We start from the raw sequence: 12,999 nt of genomic DNA on the forward strand, positions 1-12,999 counted from the left end.
AGCTAGCCAGCACATGCAAGAAATCATATTATCACAAACAAAATGCAATTAAAGCAGACATCTTTAATAGGGACATGAGGTTGCTTTATACTACAAATGTTAAAAATGGGGGTTCAGGGTCCCAGTATGTTCAGAGTACAGCAAGTAAGGAGGACACCTCATCTCCAGCCAGAAAAAAAGCCAGGGAAGAGCCTGCTATTTTTTTTTTTAATTTTTAGTTTTTGGAAGACAGGTGTATGTGGCTGCCTGTATGTGTGTGGGGGTGCACATGAGCATGTGTGTGCGTGTACACGAATATGCACATATGTGGGGGCCAGGATGACAATCACTCACCACCTTGTTTTCTTCTCTCTCACGAGGACCTAGGGCTCACAGCTGTCCAGCAAGCCCCAGGGATGCAGCTGTCTCCGCCTCCCCAGAGCTGGAATTACAAGCACATGCCTTCATATCCCGCTCTTTACATGGGTTCTGGAGGATCAAACTCAGTCCTCAAGCTCGCACGGTGAGCACTTTACCAACTGAGCCATCGTCCCAGTTCCTAGAGCAGCGGTTCTCAACCTTCCTAATGCTTCGAGCCTTTAATACAGCTCCTCAGGTTGTGGTGACCTCAACCAAAAAATATTTTGGTGCTACCTCATAACTGTAATTTTGCCACTGTTATGAATCATAATGTAAATATCTGCTATTTGACCCCTGTGGAGGACACAACCCATTGGTTGAGAATCACTGCTCTAGAGCCTTCTTTCTTTCTTGCCTGGCCAGTGTGGCCCCAGAGAAAGCAGGGTCTGCAACAGGTAAAAAAATGTTCCTGCTCCAGGCCAGCTTCATCCTGTATCACAGGCCATGGCAGGCACCCCCTTTGGGTATCTTCTGTGGAACGTGTGGTTTTTGGTTGCTGTTTTGGTTTGTGTTTGCTTTTTGGAAGGATTCTGTTGGGTGGCCTGCACTGGCTTTGAATTTGGGCTGAATCCCAGGTGGCCTTAAACCTTCAATCCTCTTACTGTCAGCCTCCTGCAGGCTGCAGTGCCAAGCCTGCACCACCAGGCCGAGAACACTGACATCATACCTTTTTATTTTAAAGTCTCTCAGCCTTGAGAGTAAGTCCTAGCTTGAAGAACTCTTCCTGCAGCTCCTGGTAAAACGGTTTTGCATCCTGGGGAGTCAAGGAAACTCAAATTGCTCCAAACCTGAAGCAGAGCTATGAGAAATGCCAGCCTCCAGCCTCCAGCCTCCAGCCTCCAGCCTTCAACCAAGGCAGCCATGCACATAGAGACAGGCTCTGTATAATCTGCTTCCTTTACCCTTCAGAGTGGGACTACAGCCCGAGGGCTCAGGCTACATCAAGAAACCGAGGCCTCCAGAAGGTGGCAAAGCTGAGGGTCAGCCCCTTGTTCAACCATCACATTGTGGTGTCCTCCAGGGACACTGAAGCAACCTGGGCACCAAAGTGAGACCTGAGACCATATAATTTAATGTGGGCCAAAGTCTTGGCAACCTTACGGCAAAGTCAAAAGCCAACTCACTCAAATGAAGTAGTTGGAATCCTTAGGGCACTTGGCTCTAAAAATTCATTTGATCTCTCAGCCCAGAAGAGGCTTTCTTTGTGGTCTACAAATGATGAGGAAAAAAAAAAAAAAAAAAAAAAAAAAAAAAAAAAAGGAGTGTTCAGAGAGGAACAAGGACAGCCAAAAGTCACACAGCAAGTTCCCAACCTTTGACCCTAGAGAGAGAATAAGACCTCACCAGGCCCCTAAGACATGAACTATGGATGACCAAGACACATATGCCTTCTCTGAAGTCATCCTGCCAGGCCACCACCTACTGCCCACCTGACAATCAGCCCCTCATTTTCTCCTGCTAATTAACTTGGATGGAAATGTCTTTAAAGTGAGGCTTGGGGCCCCCCCACCCCTTCTGTGAACCAATTTCATCACAACAGAAAACGTGTTGCTAAAATGAGAAAAATGAGAATCCCCTCCTCCTCAGGCCCTCGCCCTTGAAGGCATCTTATTAGAGAAGGCCAGTTCTTAATTAACATTTTGATCTTTAATCCATTACCCATCCCTCTAATCCTGTTCAGAGGTGCGGCTGGCCCACTTCCGCAGGCAGTGAGTCCAGCACCCGGGCTCGCCACAGCTGGACGCCACCAACAGCCTCCGTTCCCAGACACTTGCTCTGCTCCAGGCGGGAGCCACAACCAGAACGGGTGGGAGCCAGTTCTCTAGCCTGGCTCGGCGCAAACCCGGATGGCCACTGCAGACAGGAGTTCACTTCATTAACCTAGAGCCCCAGCTGTCCCCATTGGCCCTAGTACTCTTGGCTCTGAGAGGCTTCACTTCAAAGAAATGTCCTTCCTAGGCCAGCTTTGCCCACTCTAGCACTCTCCAGCCCATGATCAATTCTGCAGCTACACCAAACATAACCAAATGGAGTTGAGACAGCAGCCTCAGAGCCTGCCCTATGACTTGCAAGGTAGTTTGGGTTCAAGGCCACTCCTACCCACCTCCAGAGGCCATGTCCAATATCATGCTCAATCTTCACTGCTTGACCAAGTAGTGTGGCCTACACAATGTCAAGAGCTCAGTGCATGCATGTGACCTAACCCCACAGATGCAAATACTCATAGTCTCCCACCCCTAGAGTCCCTCAGTATCTATACAAGCTCCCTCCAGAGAGGCTGAGCTGACCACTTCTGCCCAACCTGACTGCAATTCCCTGACCCTCACCCAGAAGTAGGTGGCATCACCCTGTCTCCTACTCATGCTCAGCTGGAGGGACATTCTGACGAAGCCACCCAAGCACCTAAGAATATCCAGAAGAGTTCAGCTTTGCACCCGCACACCCTGCCTCACCTCCTCAGCCTGGCCCCTTGGGCTCTCTGCTCCAGCCTCAATGAAAAACAGTTGCTCCACAGGTTCGCCTCAAAAAACGGCCCTGACCTTCTACCTGATCCTAATACTCCTTCTCTGACCATCCTACCTGCCTACCTACCATATGTGGTCATCTACTGATGACTTCAGTGACACATGCCATATGTCCATTCACATAGTCATGTTCCCAGTACCATCTCCACTCTGCATAGACGAGTTCGTCAGTCCTGCTCACCACCTGGGACAAGGACAACATGCAGTAGGTGAGCATTAACACTGGTGACTGCAGGAGTAAATACGCCTGTGGGAACTGCCAATGGTAATTCAGTTTCATGTCCCATCAAGGAGACAGCCTGTATGTATAGCATCAAGTTCATACAGTATCAGCTGAAGCAGTAGTTAGACATAAAGCAGAACTTCCAGCTGGTACATGTCCTGAGAAATTGCCCATGTATGAACAAAGGCAAACTCCTGCTGGGAAGGAGGAAGAAGAAACTAGCCTTAGTGGAGAGGATATAAAGCCTACAGACCAGGGAGAAAGGGCAGCCAGCATGTAGTCATCTACAGACTCCTAAGGACAGGATGAGGCTCATACACAGTTTAAAGTCCAGGTGCCACACAGACCATTGCCTGAAGGGCAGCAGAGCCCCTGCATTCACAGGCTCATTTCACATCATCCTTAAGCTGCCTGCACTGCCCACACTGGGAGAAGTTAACTATGAACTATAACCTGCCTACCTACCATATGTGGTCATCTACTGATGACTTCAGTGACACCAGTAGTACACCAGTGTCACCCTCAGCAACTTACAGAGGTACTATTTGTGCAGTAACACAGTTGGCTGCAGCTTGCATTGCAGAGCTAGCCAGACCCCTGGCATCACACTTACACATCCAGAAAGCAATACTACCTATGGCCTGAGTGCTGCTGCGGGTTCCATGAAGTGTCGCCTGTGGCTCTGCTACGGGAGGAAAGGGAGCAAGCACATGGACCTTGGAGGTTCCTGGATGAGTTCCCATCTACCCTGGCAACTCACCCAGGCCAGTCCCAGGCCTCTGCAGAGCACACTGAAAATGCCCATAGGATGCATGCAAGCTGGGGGATAGGGGGAGGGCCATGGGCACATGGCTATCAAAGTGTCTGCTAGAGCCTCCATGGCCCTTCTGGAGGAGCACGGCCCCTCGAGAGGGCAAACAGGTTCCCTGGGTTCACCACCCCTCTTTCCTTTCCTCCATACTTGGTGCTTCCTTCCTCCTACTTAGACAGACGATGCCCCCCAGGATTCCCCCAGGAAGGGTCACCATGGAAAACCTACAGGGCACTAGCTAGCCAGAAGAAGTGGTCAGCAGTGAGCCTCAAGGGCCAAGGCCCAGATCCCTCAAGTAGGCATCAAAGCTAGGTTGGGGGGGGGGGCCTACACCTGAGCTTTCTCTCTCTTTTGTACATCCACTCCCCTGGCTGTGCCCCTCCTGGAAGCTGCATTCTAGCCACACACAGCAGTAAATACAACAATCTGGTAGCAGGTAACAGGACAGGCAGGTGTGGCAAGAAGTATGTCCTCAGCATATCGGGGGCAAGCATGGCCAGCAAGGCTTCAGGTGGGCAGGTGACTGAGGTGCCTCCCAAAGGGCTGGGCTGAGCTGGGCTCGCCAATGTCAACAGCTCCTACCCAAACACCAGGAGTTGGATACAAGACAAGGCAACTACTGTCTTTACCTCAGGTCAGAAAAGAGCAAGGAGTCCTCCTCAAGGCTCACAGGGCTCAGCGGGTGAGGGCTTCACCAGGCTGGCTCTGAAGAAGTTGCTGAACTGCATTATGACCCACTTCAGACAGATATCCAGGCAGCTGCCCAACCTCTAAGGCAGGCTGTCTGCCAGCTCCCACATGGGTTGCATGGAACCCTGGGCTACAGGATGCTCTAGTCCATGAGTGTCTTCCCAGGGTCAATGTACAAAAGATCTCAAGGGAAAATGCTTATGCAGCACATGCCAAATTGTGACTGTGATGGTGGCCACTGAGATGGTTGGTCAGTGACAGGGACAGCCACACTTCCCTTTGTTCTATTTCTTCTTGACCTAGGCTGCAGGAAGCTCATCAACTAGAAACTGACCCAATCCTTATTACAAGTTTCCAACAAAATTAGTCTCTTCCTCTATTATTTAGGCTATCCAGTGCAGCACAGGCCACTCCTATCCTGTCACAAATCACCACGGTGACCATTTAATAGGTGTCAGCTGAACACATGCCAGCTCCTCTCTCTCTTATTCTCACGCCAAAGCCGCAGGTCATGGCTCTGTGATCCTACTGAAGGTCAGGAAATGTCTCAGGAAGAGGCAGTAACTGAGTCAGGTCCCTGCTCTAAGAGCAGCTCTCAGGCGGTGCTAACCCCTCACCAGCTCCCTCCTATTGGTCTCTGGGAAGAGAATCCCGGTGGGCAGGGACTTCATTTTATGATGATACCTCATGCAGCACAGCCATGTGCTGAAGACACTGGTGCAGAGTTGATGATGGAAGCAAAGGTCCACAGGCTTCAAACCCTGTGTCTTTGCGTCTTCAGGGCTCAGTAGCCCTCACCCTAACATTAACCATAACCACAGCTTGGACCTTAAAGTCAAATCTAAACTCATTCAATCCATGTAAACTAACAACTATGGAAATTCCTCTGGCCTGGTCTCCACCCTGCATAGCCAGCATTCTGCTGCAAAGGCTAGGCCAGGTGGGGAGAGGATGCAGGCTCTCAGTGACAGCATGGGTTCACACAGCTGATGTGGGGTCTGCTGCAGGGAGTCATCAGGGGCAGGAGGTTGGCACACACACCACAAAAAATCCTGGGCAGAGTAGGCTGAGGCCATGAAAGTCAGAGAATTGGACAAGAGCACCATGTTGACCTTCCACTCACTGTGGTGATGGCTCTGGCCTTCAAGGGCTAGCCTAGGGGGTGGGGAAGATGCCCGGCCCTGCTTCCTGCCTGTTTCAGGCTGGCTAGGAGCCCTACAGCCTGCACAGGAAATAGCAGGGGCCCCCTGAGGCCGCACAGGCAGGCCCAGCACAGACAGGCCAAGGCTGCCCGGGAGGGAAGGAGGCCATTGTCAGCCTTTGTTTCGGTTTCCCCAGCACAACCCAGACTCCAAGAAGCCAGAGAGTTGACAAAGCCTCCCCTCAGCAGCTGTCCAGCTTCCCAGTCCCAACCCTGCAGACAAGCCTGCCAGGTCCTAGGGCTCTTAAAGAGGCAGGTGCAGGGTGAGAACTCAGCCATGTCAAAATTGAAGGTGGGTATGCATGGGCCAAGATGGGCCAGGCAGTGAGACAGGCAGACTGGCCAATCTTCCTCAGGCTAGCACTGAGCCCAGCAGCAGGGGTGAGTGTCTGGGAGGAAAGGCCTAGACCCTGGAGGCAACAACAAAGAAACTGAAGAAAGAAAATGGAGAGCAAGGAGACATCGCATATGCCAAACACACTGGTGTCAACGTGACCCTGTAAAAGGATCAAGGGACCATCCAAAGTGCAGGGATTAGCTGCCCATGCTAGCACAGCACTGTGGACAGGAGAGGAACCATTTGTCATGCACACATTTGCAGGTATCTTTGTGAGTATGCCCACACAGGTGAGCATGCACACACACACACACACACACACACACACACACACACACACACACACACGCACGCACGCACGCACGCACGCACGCGCGCGCGCGTGCATATATAAGGGCACTGTGAAGGCCAGTGTGTGAATGTGCACACTGAGGAGTGTGTATATGTGAATGTGCCTGTGAGTGTGTGTGCCTGTACATCATGGAAGGTGTATGTGGGGAGATGTATGTTGTGTGTGCATATGACTTTGAACTGCACTCCAGGCTTATGCTCAACAGCAGTCTCTCACTCACACATAGTTCCTGACAGGCTCTCACCTGTGACCTTCATTCTGTGACATCATCAAGGCTGCCAGTCTATCCTAGTGTACCTCAACCAGAGGAAGGGCACCATGAACCAGCAGCCCCAAAGGGGGGGGGGGCGCTAGACTCAGTTCAGGCAAAAACCCACTGGCTGTGAGGCAGCACACAGATTTCTACCACTCTGGGACACAGTGGCCATCTGTAGGGTTAAGAGCACATGTTGTAGGTACCCTGCCTGGCACTGAGTGACTGCTCCTTGGATAGCAGTTACTAAGGAGTCAGCAATGAGCATAACTACCATTGACCCAAGTTCTACAAGCCTGAGGACCAAGGCCCTGAACCCTAGGACCAGTACATATAAAATGTACCTATAAAAGATAAGATTCAGTATCTGTCTGATGTGCTAATCACTACCAAGTGCTAAGGACAGCCATCAGTTAAAGCAATCAAAAAGCAGGATGAGGTTGGGAGTATAAGTTATGTGGATGCAGTGATAATAGATGAAGTTCTCAAACAATACTTTAAAAAAAAAAAAGCAGTAAAAAGAGAATATTCAGTGTGGACCAAAAAGACCTCTCTGAGCAGGACAGACTGGATAACCAGCTTCAGTGTGCACATGCATGCCATGTATATTCCTGTCGAGTGTGGGGACAACAGCCAGAGCCCAGCAAGCTGCCTGTAGCCTACAGCTGATGCATCACTGACCATGACTATGAAGACCCAGAGGCTGACTTTGGCCATTTCCTGCCAGGTGCCCACTCTGCCTCCACAGTCCATGTATCCTGCCCCACCCACTGAACCGATCTAACTGCATTACAGCTCAGGGCTCTGCCTTTCAGAGCAGACTCTGACCTTATACCAGGCCCTCTGCACCCCCAAGCTCCTCTTAAGAAAAAGTCATAACCCTGAGTAGTGTTGACATGAGCAGCAGTGGTTCTGAGACCTTCCTGGGATCAAAGGTGAGACTGGGGGGGATGGGAGACTGTGATGAGAGGGAGGGTGATTTGAGCTACTCTGCTACCCCAGCTCCAAGCTCAGAGCTAAGGTCCAACACGTGCTTCTCTGTGTGTCGCCCACAGCAAGAAAGGAGCAGAGGACACCAGCCCCTGGGGACTGAGCACTGCACATGGAGTCCCTCCTGAGCCCTCACTGCCATTCCCACTTTAGATGAGGAAATGGAAGGGCCTCAGGAGATAGAGTAACTAACTCAGAAGTCACACAGCTAATGAATAGCTAGATTTTAAACCTAGACTTTGTTCTTCTTAAAGAGGACAAAAATCCAGCCCTAAAGTGCCTAGGGCAAATATTAAACAGGAAAGATGCTGTTCTGGACCTTCCCAAACACTTCCTGCTAGTTGCTGTAACCAGGATGGAGTCTGGGGCTACAGAATGGGAGCAGTAGCCTGGGAGTGACCAAGCTGGAATACAGTGGTGAGCTCTTCAGTCCAGCAGAGGTGGTTAAGGACAGGAAGCAGGAGGCTGGCCCAGTGGCACTAACTGAGGAAGGCAAGAAACCATAGCAGGGTCATCCTGGGAAGCTTTCTGGAGGAGATATGGCTTAGGTTGCTTCAAAAGACAAACAAGGGGGGCCTGGAGAGATGGCTCAGAGGTTAAGAGCACCGGCTGCTCTTCCAGAGGTCCTGAGTTCAATTCCCAGCAACCACATGGTGGCTCACAACCATCTGCAATGAGATCTGGTGCTCTCTTCTGGCCTGCAGGCATACATGGAGGCAGAATGTTGTATTCATAACAATAAATGAATTTTAAAAAAAGACAAACAAGAATGGCACAGACAGCTGGGTATTGGTGGTGCACGCCTTTAATCCCAGCACTCAGGAGGCAGAGGCAGGTGGATCTCTGTGAGTTCGAGGCCAGCCTGGACTACAGAGCGAGTTCCAGGATAGCCTCCAAAGCTACACAAGAGAAACCCTGCCTCGAGAAACCAAAAAAAAAAAAAAAGGCATAGACTGAGATCCCAGGAAGAGAAGAGGCAGGAGAGTAAGAGCCTGGTTGGATCAGTGGCATCACCATACCAGTATCAGAACTACAGTAGCTCATGCACTGCTGGCCCTGCCAATCCACAGTAAGCATTCTGACAAGAGACACCATGTCTGCTCACATGTTTGGGTTCAGACAGTAATGGCATAAACTCCTCCAGGATGCACAGGCTGGGCAACAACCCACAAATGCATCATCACTACACATCCCCACACGCCTCGGACGCTGGTCCTGTGTAAAGACCAGGCTGAAAGTCACCAAAGAACTACAGGCTTCTGTGTCCCCCTGCAGGATTCTAGGTCTTTGGGAAGGGATAATGGCACTGAGGTGATGCCTTCCTGTAAGTGAGGGTCACCTGAGCTTGAGAAAAGCAGAATCAGCAACCCATCCTCCAATACACACCTTCGGATGTCCCATGAGAAGACCATCGTCACCAGGCAGGAAAGTACTGCACACTGGTCTTCACAAGACAGACAGACCTGAGTCCACGGACCAGCAACAGAGCACTGGTTGAACACTAGGTTGGAGCCATGTACCAAGCAGCAGGAGAACGCTCACATCTAGCTGGAAAGAGTGGAACTGAGCAAATCAAGCCCCATGCCATGGAGGTGAAATATCACAGAACTGGAAGGGCAGCAGAGAAACATCTCATTCACAGGCTCACTCTTTGTGCCCAAGCTTCAGCATGCCTGGCTACCAGCACATACATGCACACAGATGCCTGGGCTCTGCATGCATGTGCACACTGACCTAACAGGAGTCAGAATTCATGGAAGCCTGTGGAAAAGGGGAGCCAAGAAGCTAAGGAGCACCACATGCTCTGAGGAGAGCTGGCCCGTGTCTTGCCCATTCCCAGGGAGTAGAACCAGGTGAAAGGGACACAGAGGCACCAGGACCTCTCAGGGGTCTGAGCCAGGGAAGCAGGAACCTGCACGCACGCACGCACGCACACACACACACACGCGCACACACACACACGGAGGCAAATACACACGTGTCTGTGCCTGTGTGCACACATAGCAGATGCCCTACCTCGTCAACTACTCACCATGGTAACAGAGTGGCCCCCTCTCAGCTCCAGTCATCACCTGAAGGCTTCTGAGGTCCCCTGTGCTGTTGGGAAGCAGGTTTAACAAAGGCCCTGCTCAGGCCAGCCCAGCCAGGGGGCCTTCCAGCCACCAGCTGACGCATGCCCGCCATGCTCCCCTGGTGAGCTCAGGGCCACCATGTCTTCCTACCCAGCCTGCCTGGCTCCACTTAGCTCAACTCCCCACAGACTCCCCAGCCGAGCTAATGAGAAACTCCCCAGCTGGCCCTGTATAAAAATGCATTTCATAAGTCTTTAAAATGCTAGGAAATTCTACATCTCTTTAGTGAGACTTTCCTGTTCCTTGAAAATGTCCCCTGGTCCTCATCAAGAAGATGAGGGGAGGGGGATAGAGCACAAAAGGTGGACAACACCTTCCAGAGCAGCCTGGAGTCCACAGGGCCCCGGGGTTGCTTCCACCATAGGACACAGCATGGGGACTCCCTGCTAGTGCCAGAGGACAGCATGGAACCCAGTGTAGGGAACTCAAGGACAGGGACAATATGGGGAAAGAAGGGAGAGTATGTCTTGACTGCCTTGGTTTGAGATCTGAAAGGAGAAAATTAGCCTGGATGTGGCGCCTGTCGTCCCAGCCCCTAAGAATCTGGGACAGGGGGCATACCAGCTACAAGGCCACACCTGAAAGCAGTGCAAAGCACCCCACACCTGAGACCTGAAGCCCAGCACCTACACCCTTCCTCAGGCAAGAACTAAGAGAGTCCCTGAGGCTCTGTAAGGAGCAACAATGGAGCCCAGCCACTGTCACATCTACCCTGCCTTCACCTAGGTAGAAGATTCAGAATATACAGAAGCTTGCAAAGGCCTGGAATGTGGGAGGCCTGAGTGGAAATGCTGCGGAGGCTGCAGGCACAGGCTCTGTGAGGCCCCTGGAATCAAACAGTCCGTACACATTCTGACCAAACAGGACCAGAGTGGCTTCCACTCCCCATACCAAAAGGCCCACTCTTCTGGACATTTCCCTTTTGAATCACCTAGCCAAAGCTTGGAGGTAACAGACTGCAGGAAGTGGAGGCTGACCACACCCTACTGCTAACCAGAACAGGGCTATCAGGAAACAAGACGATCTACATGCTTGCCCCCAAAAGCCCAGAATGGACACTCAGCCCCTGGTACAAACCTCACAGCCAAGAAGGTCCCTGCTGCCACCTCCCCTGCAACCTCCTCCCCCTATGCCCAACACTTCAGTGACAAGAGGGCCTGAAGATTGGTGATGGAAAGAAATACTGGACATAGTTTCTGCCATGACTCAATTTTTCCAAAAGAAGGTCTCATGTAGGCATTTTCTAGACAGCAGCCAAGGTTAGACCACCTCCAGCAGGACTCTTCCACTGAGCTAGGTGCCCTGCACCAGTGCCAACCTGTCACTGAGTCTCTGCCTCCAGCCTTTCCACAAGGAAACAACATTCTTACAGGCAGGTCTGCCATCTATGGGTGAGCTGTGAAGTTCACGCATGAGCTGCCTGTATTCAAATCCCTGCTCTGCTGCTTTCGGCTGTGTGATCCGAGGCAAACAGAAGTGTCTCTGGGCTCACCCACAGAGCTGACAAGATCCAAATCCAAGCAGCATCTACTACATAGCAGTGACGGTTTCTACCAGCCAAGATGAGACAAATGACCTGGCAAGAAGGCCTCTACCTCTGACCACAGTGCAGCATCAATAGTCTCCATCTGCTGGAACCTGCACAATGGCTGATCCCAATGAGTGTGGCAAACCACAAGCTGTGTGTCACTATGCCAGAAGTAACTCTACTAATCTGCCCAGGCAGGTCAAGGAACATTAACCACCAGATTCACCATGCCCCACCCATCTCTAAACCACACAGTCAGCCCTCCAGCCCCTCCTTCTACCTCTCTATGGCTTAGCCCATAGTAGCCATGTTAGAAAAAAGTCTCATTGTTCCTGAAACCAGCTAGGAGAGGGCACCATCCAGTGACACCAAGGCTAGACAGTGACAGGAAGGTGAGCACCTCTGTCTCTGGGCTCAAATCAGTGACAAGCATGGGGACAAAAAGACACAGGCTTGGCTGGTTCCTCACAGCCTCACACTGAGAAACTCAGAACCAGGCACATCCTTAACCAGAACTTTCCAATGGGCTTACAGAAGAAAAGAGGAACCCTGGAGAGGGAAATGGGATCCCATCCACACTGAGATGGACAGGAAGGCAGGAGGAGGGAGGACATGGGCAGGAAGATAGGTTCAAGGCTAGAGACCTGTGAAGTGCCCCCTTGGTAGAACCATTCCAAACACCCCACTTCTTACTTTTGGCCAGGCTAAGAGCAGCTGATACAAGGACTTTCTTTGGCCAGAACAATAATTTACAAGTTGTTCGGAATGAAATGCCTCCCTTTTTTCCCCCAGAATGAAGATGGTAAGGGCCATGGAGAAAGGGGAGCCCTCCTACACTGCTGCCAGAAATGTTAAAGGGTGCAGCCGCTGTGCAGAACAATCCAGGCCTCTCACAGAGTTTGATTCCATACTACTGTAGGACCTACCTGATCACTCCACCCATGCAGCTGAACATAGGTGCTTAAACAGAAACATGCACTGTGCACAGCAGCCAAAGATGTGAGCACCCACCAAGAGTCCATAGGCAGAGGAATAATAAACAGAATGAAGTCTGTCTAGACTGGGGATCTTACTCAGCCATAAAGGAGGAGGTGCAACACAGCCTGCACTGGGGATCACTACATAAGTGAAGGGACCCAGGCAATGTCCAGAGCAGCCAAATCTAGAAAGATGGAAGGGCAGCTGAGCCACTACCCAGAATGTAAAGGTGGAAAAGGAGGAAAAATAGTCACAGAGGTTCAAGGCTTCTTTATGGGGGTTCATATCTTGCTCAACCTTGACAATGGTCCCACCTATCTCTGAACATGAGGAGAGCCACAAAAGTCCCCTTTAAAATAAGAGAGTTGATCTCAAAGCTGCTTTTAAAACTGAGTTCCTATTTTAAAAAGATCTAACAGTTTCATCTGAAACTCAGCTCTCTGTGTTGTTTCTGCAGATCTCAGATGACCTGGCAGTGCCAGGCCAGTGTCCCATGGCACAGCCAGCAGCTGGGTGACAGCTGCCTTTAGCAAGGCCTGTATCATGTCATCTACTAGTTTACTCATTCTACCACCAGGAG

General features: G+C 51.1%; 1 protein-coding gene across 3 annotated transcripts in view; it reads right to left on the reverse strand.

The window, feature by feature from the left end:
* Positions 1-12,999, reverse strand: part of Znf423 (zinc finger protein 423) — a 295,757-nt gene that overhangs the window by 226,639 nt on the left and 56,119 nt on the right. Inside the window, exon 1 of one of the 3 annotated variants that reach the window (XM_027405521.2) lies at positions 334-564. The exons of the other annotated variants lie outside the window; for them this stretch is intronic. The gene's annotated coding sequence lies outside the window, so the exon portion shown is untranslated. Of the gene's footprint in view, positions 1-333; positions 565-12,999 lie in introns of those variants that run through there. 3 annotated transcript variants of the gene reach the window in all.

The sequence above is a fragment of the Cricetulus griseus genome, chromosome 3 (assembly GCF_003668045.3).
Source record: "Cricetulus griseus strain 17A/GY chromosome 3, alternate assembly CriGri-PICRH-1.0, whole genome shotgun sequence".
NCBI lineage: Eukaryota > Metazoa > Chordata > Mammalia > Rodentia > Cricetidae > Cricetulus > Cricetulus griseus.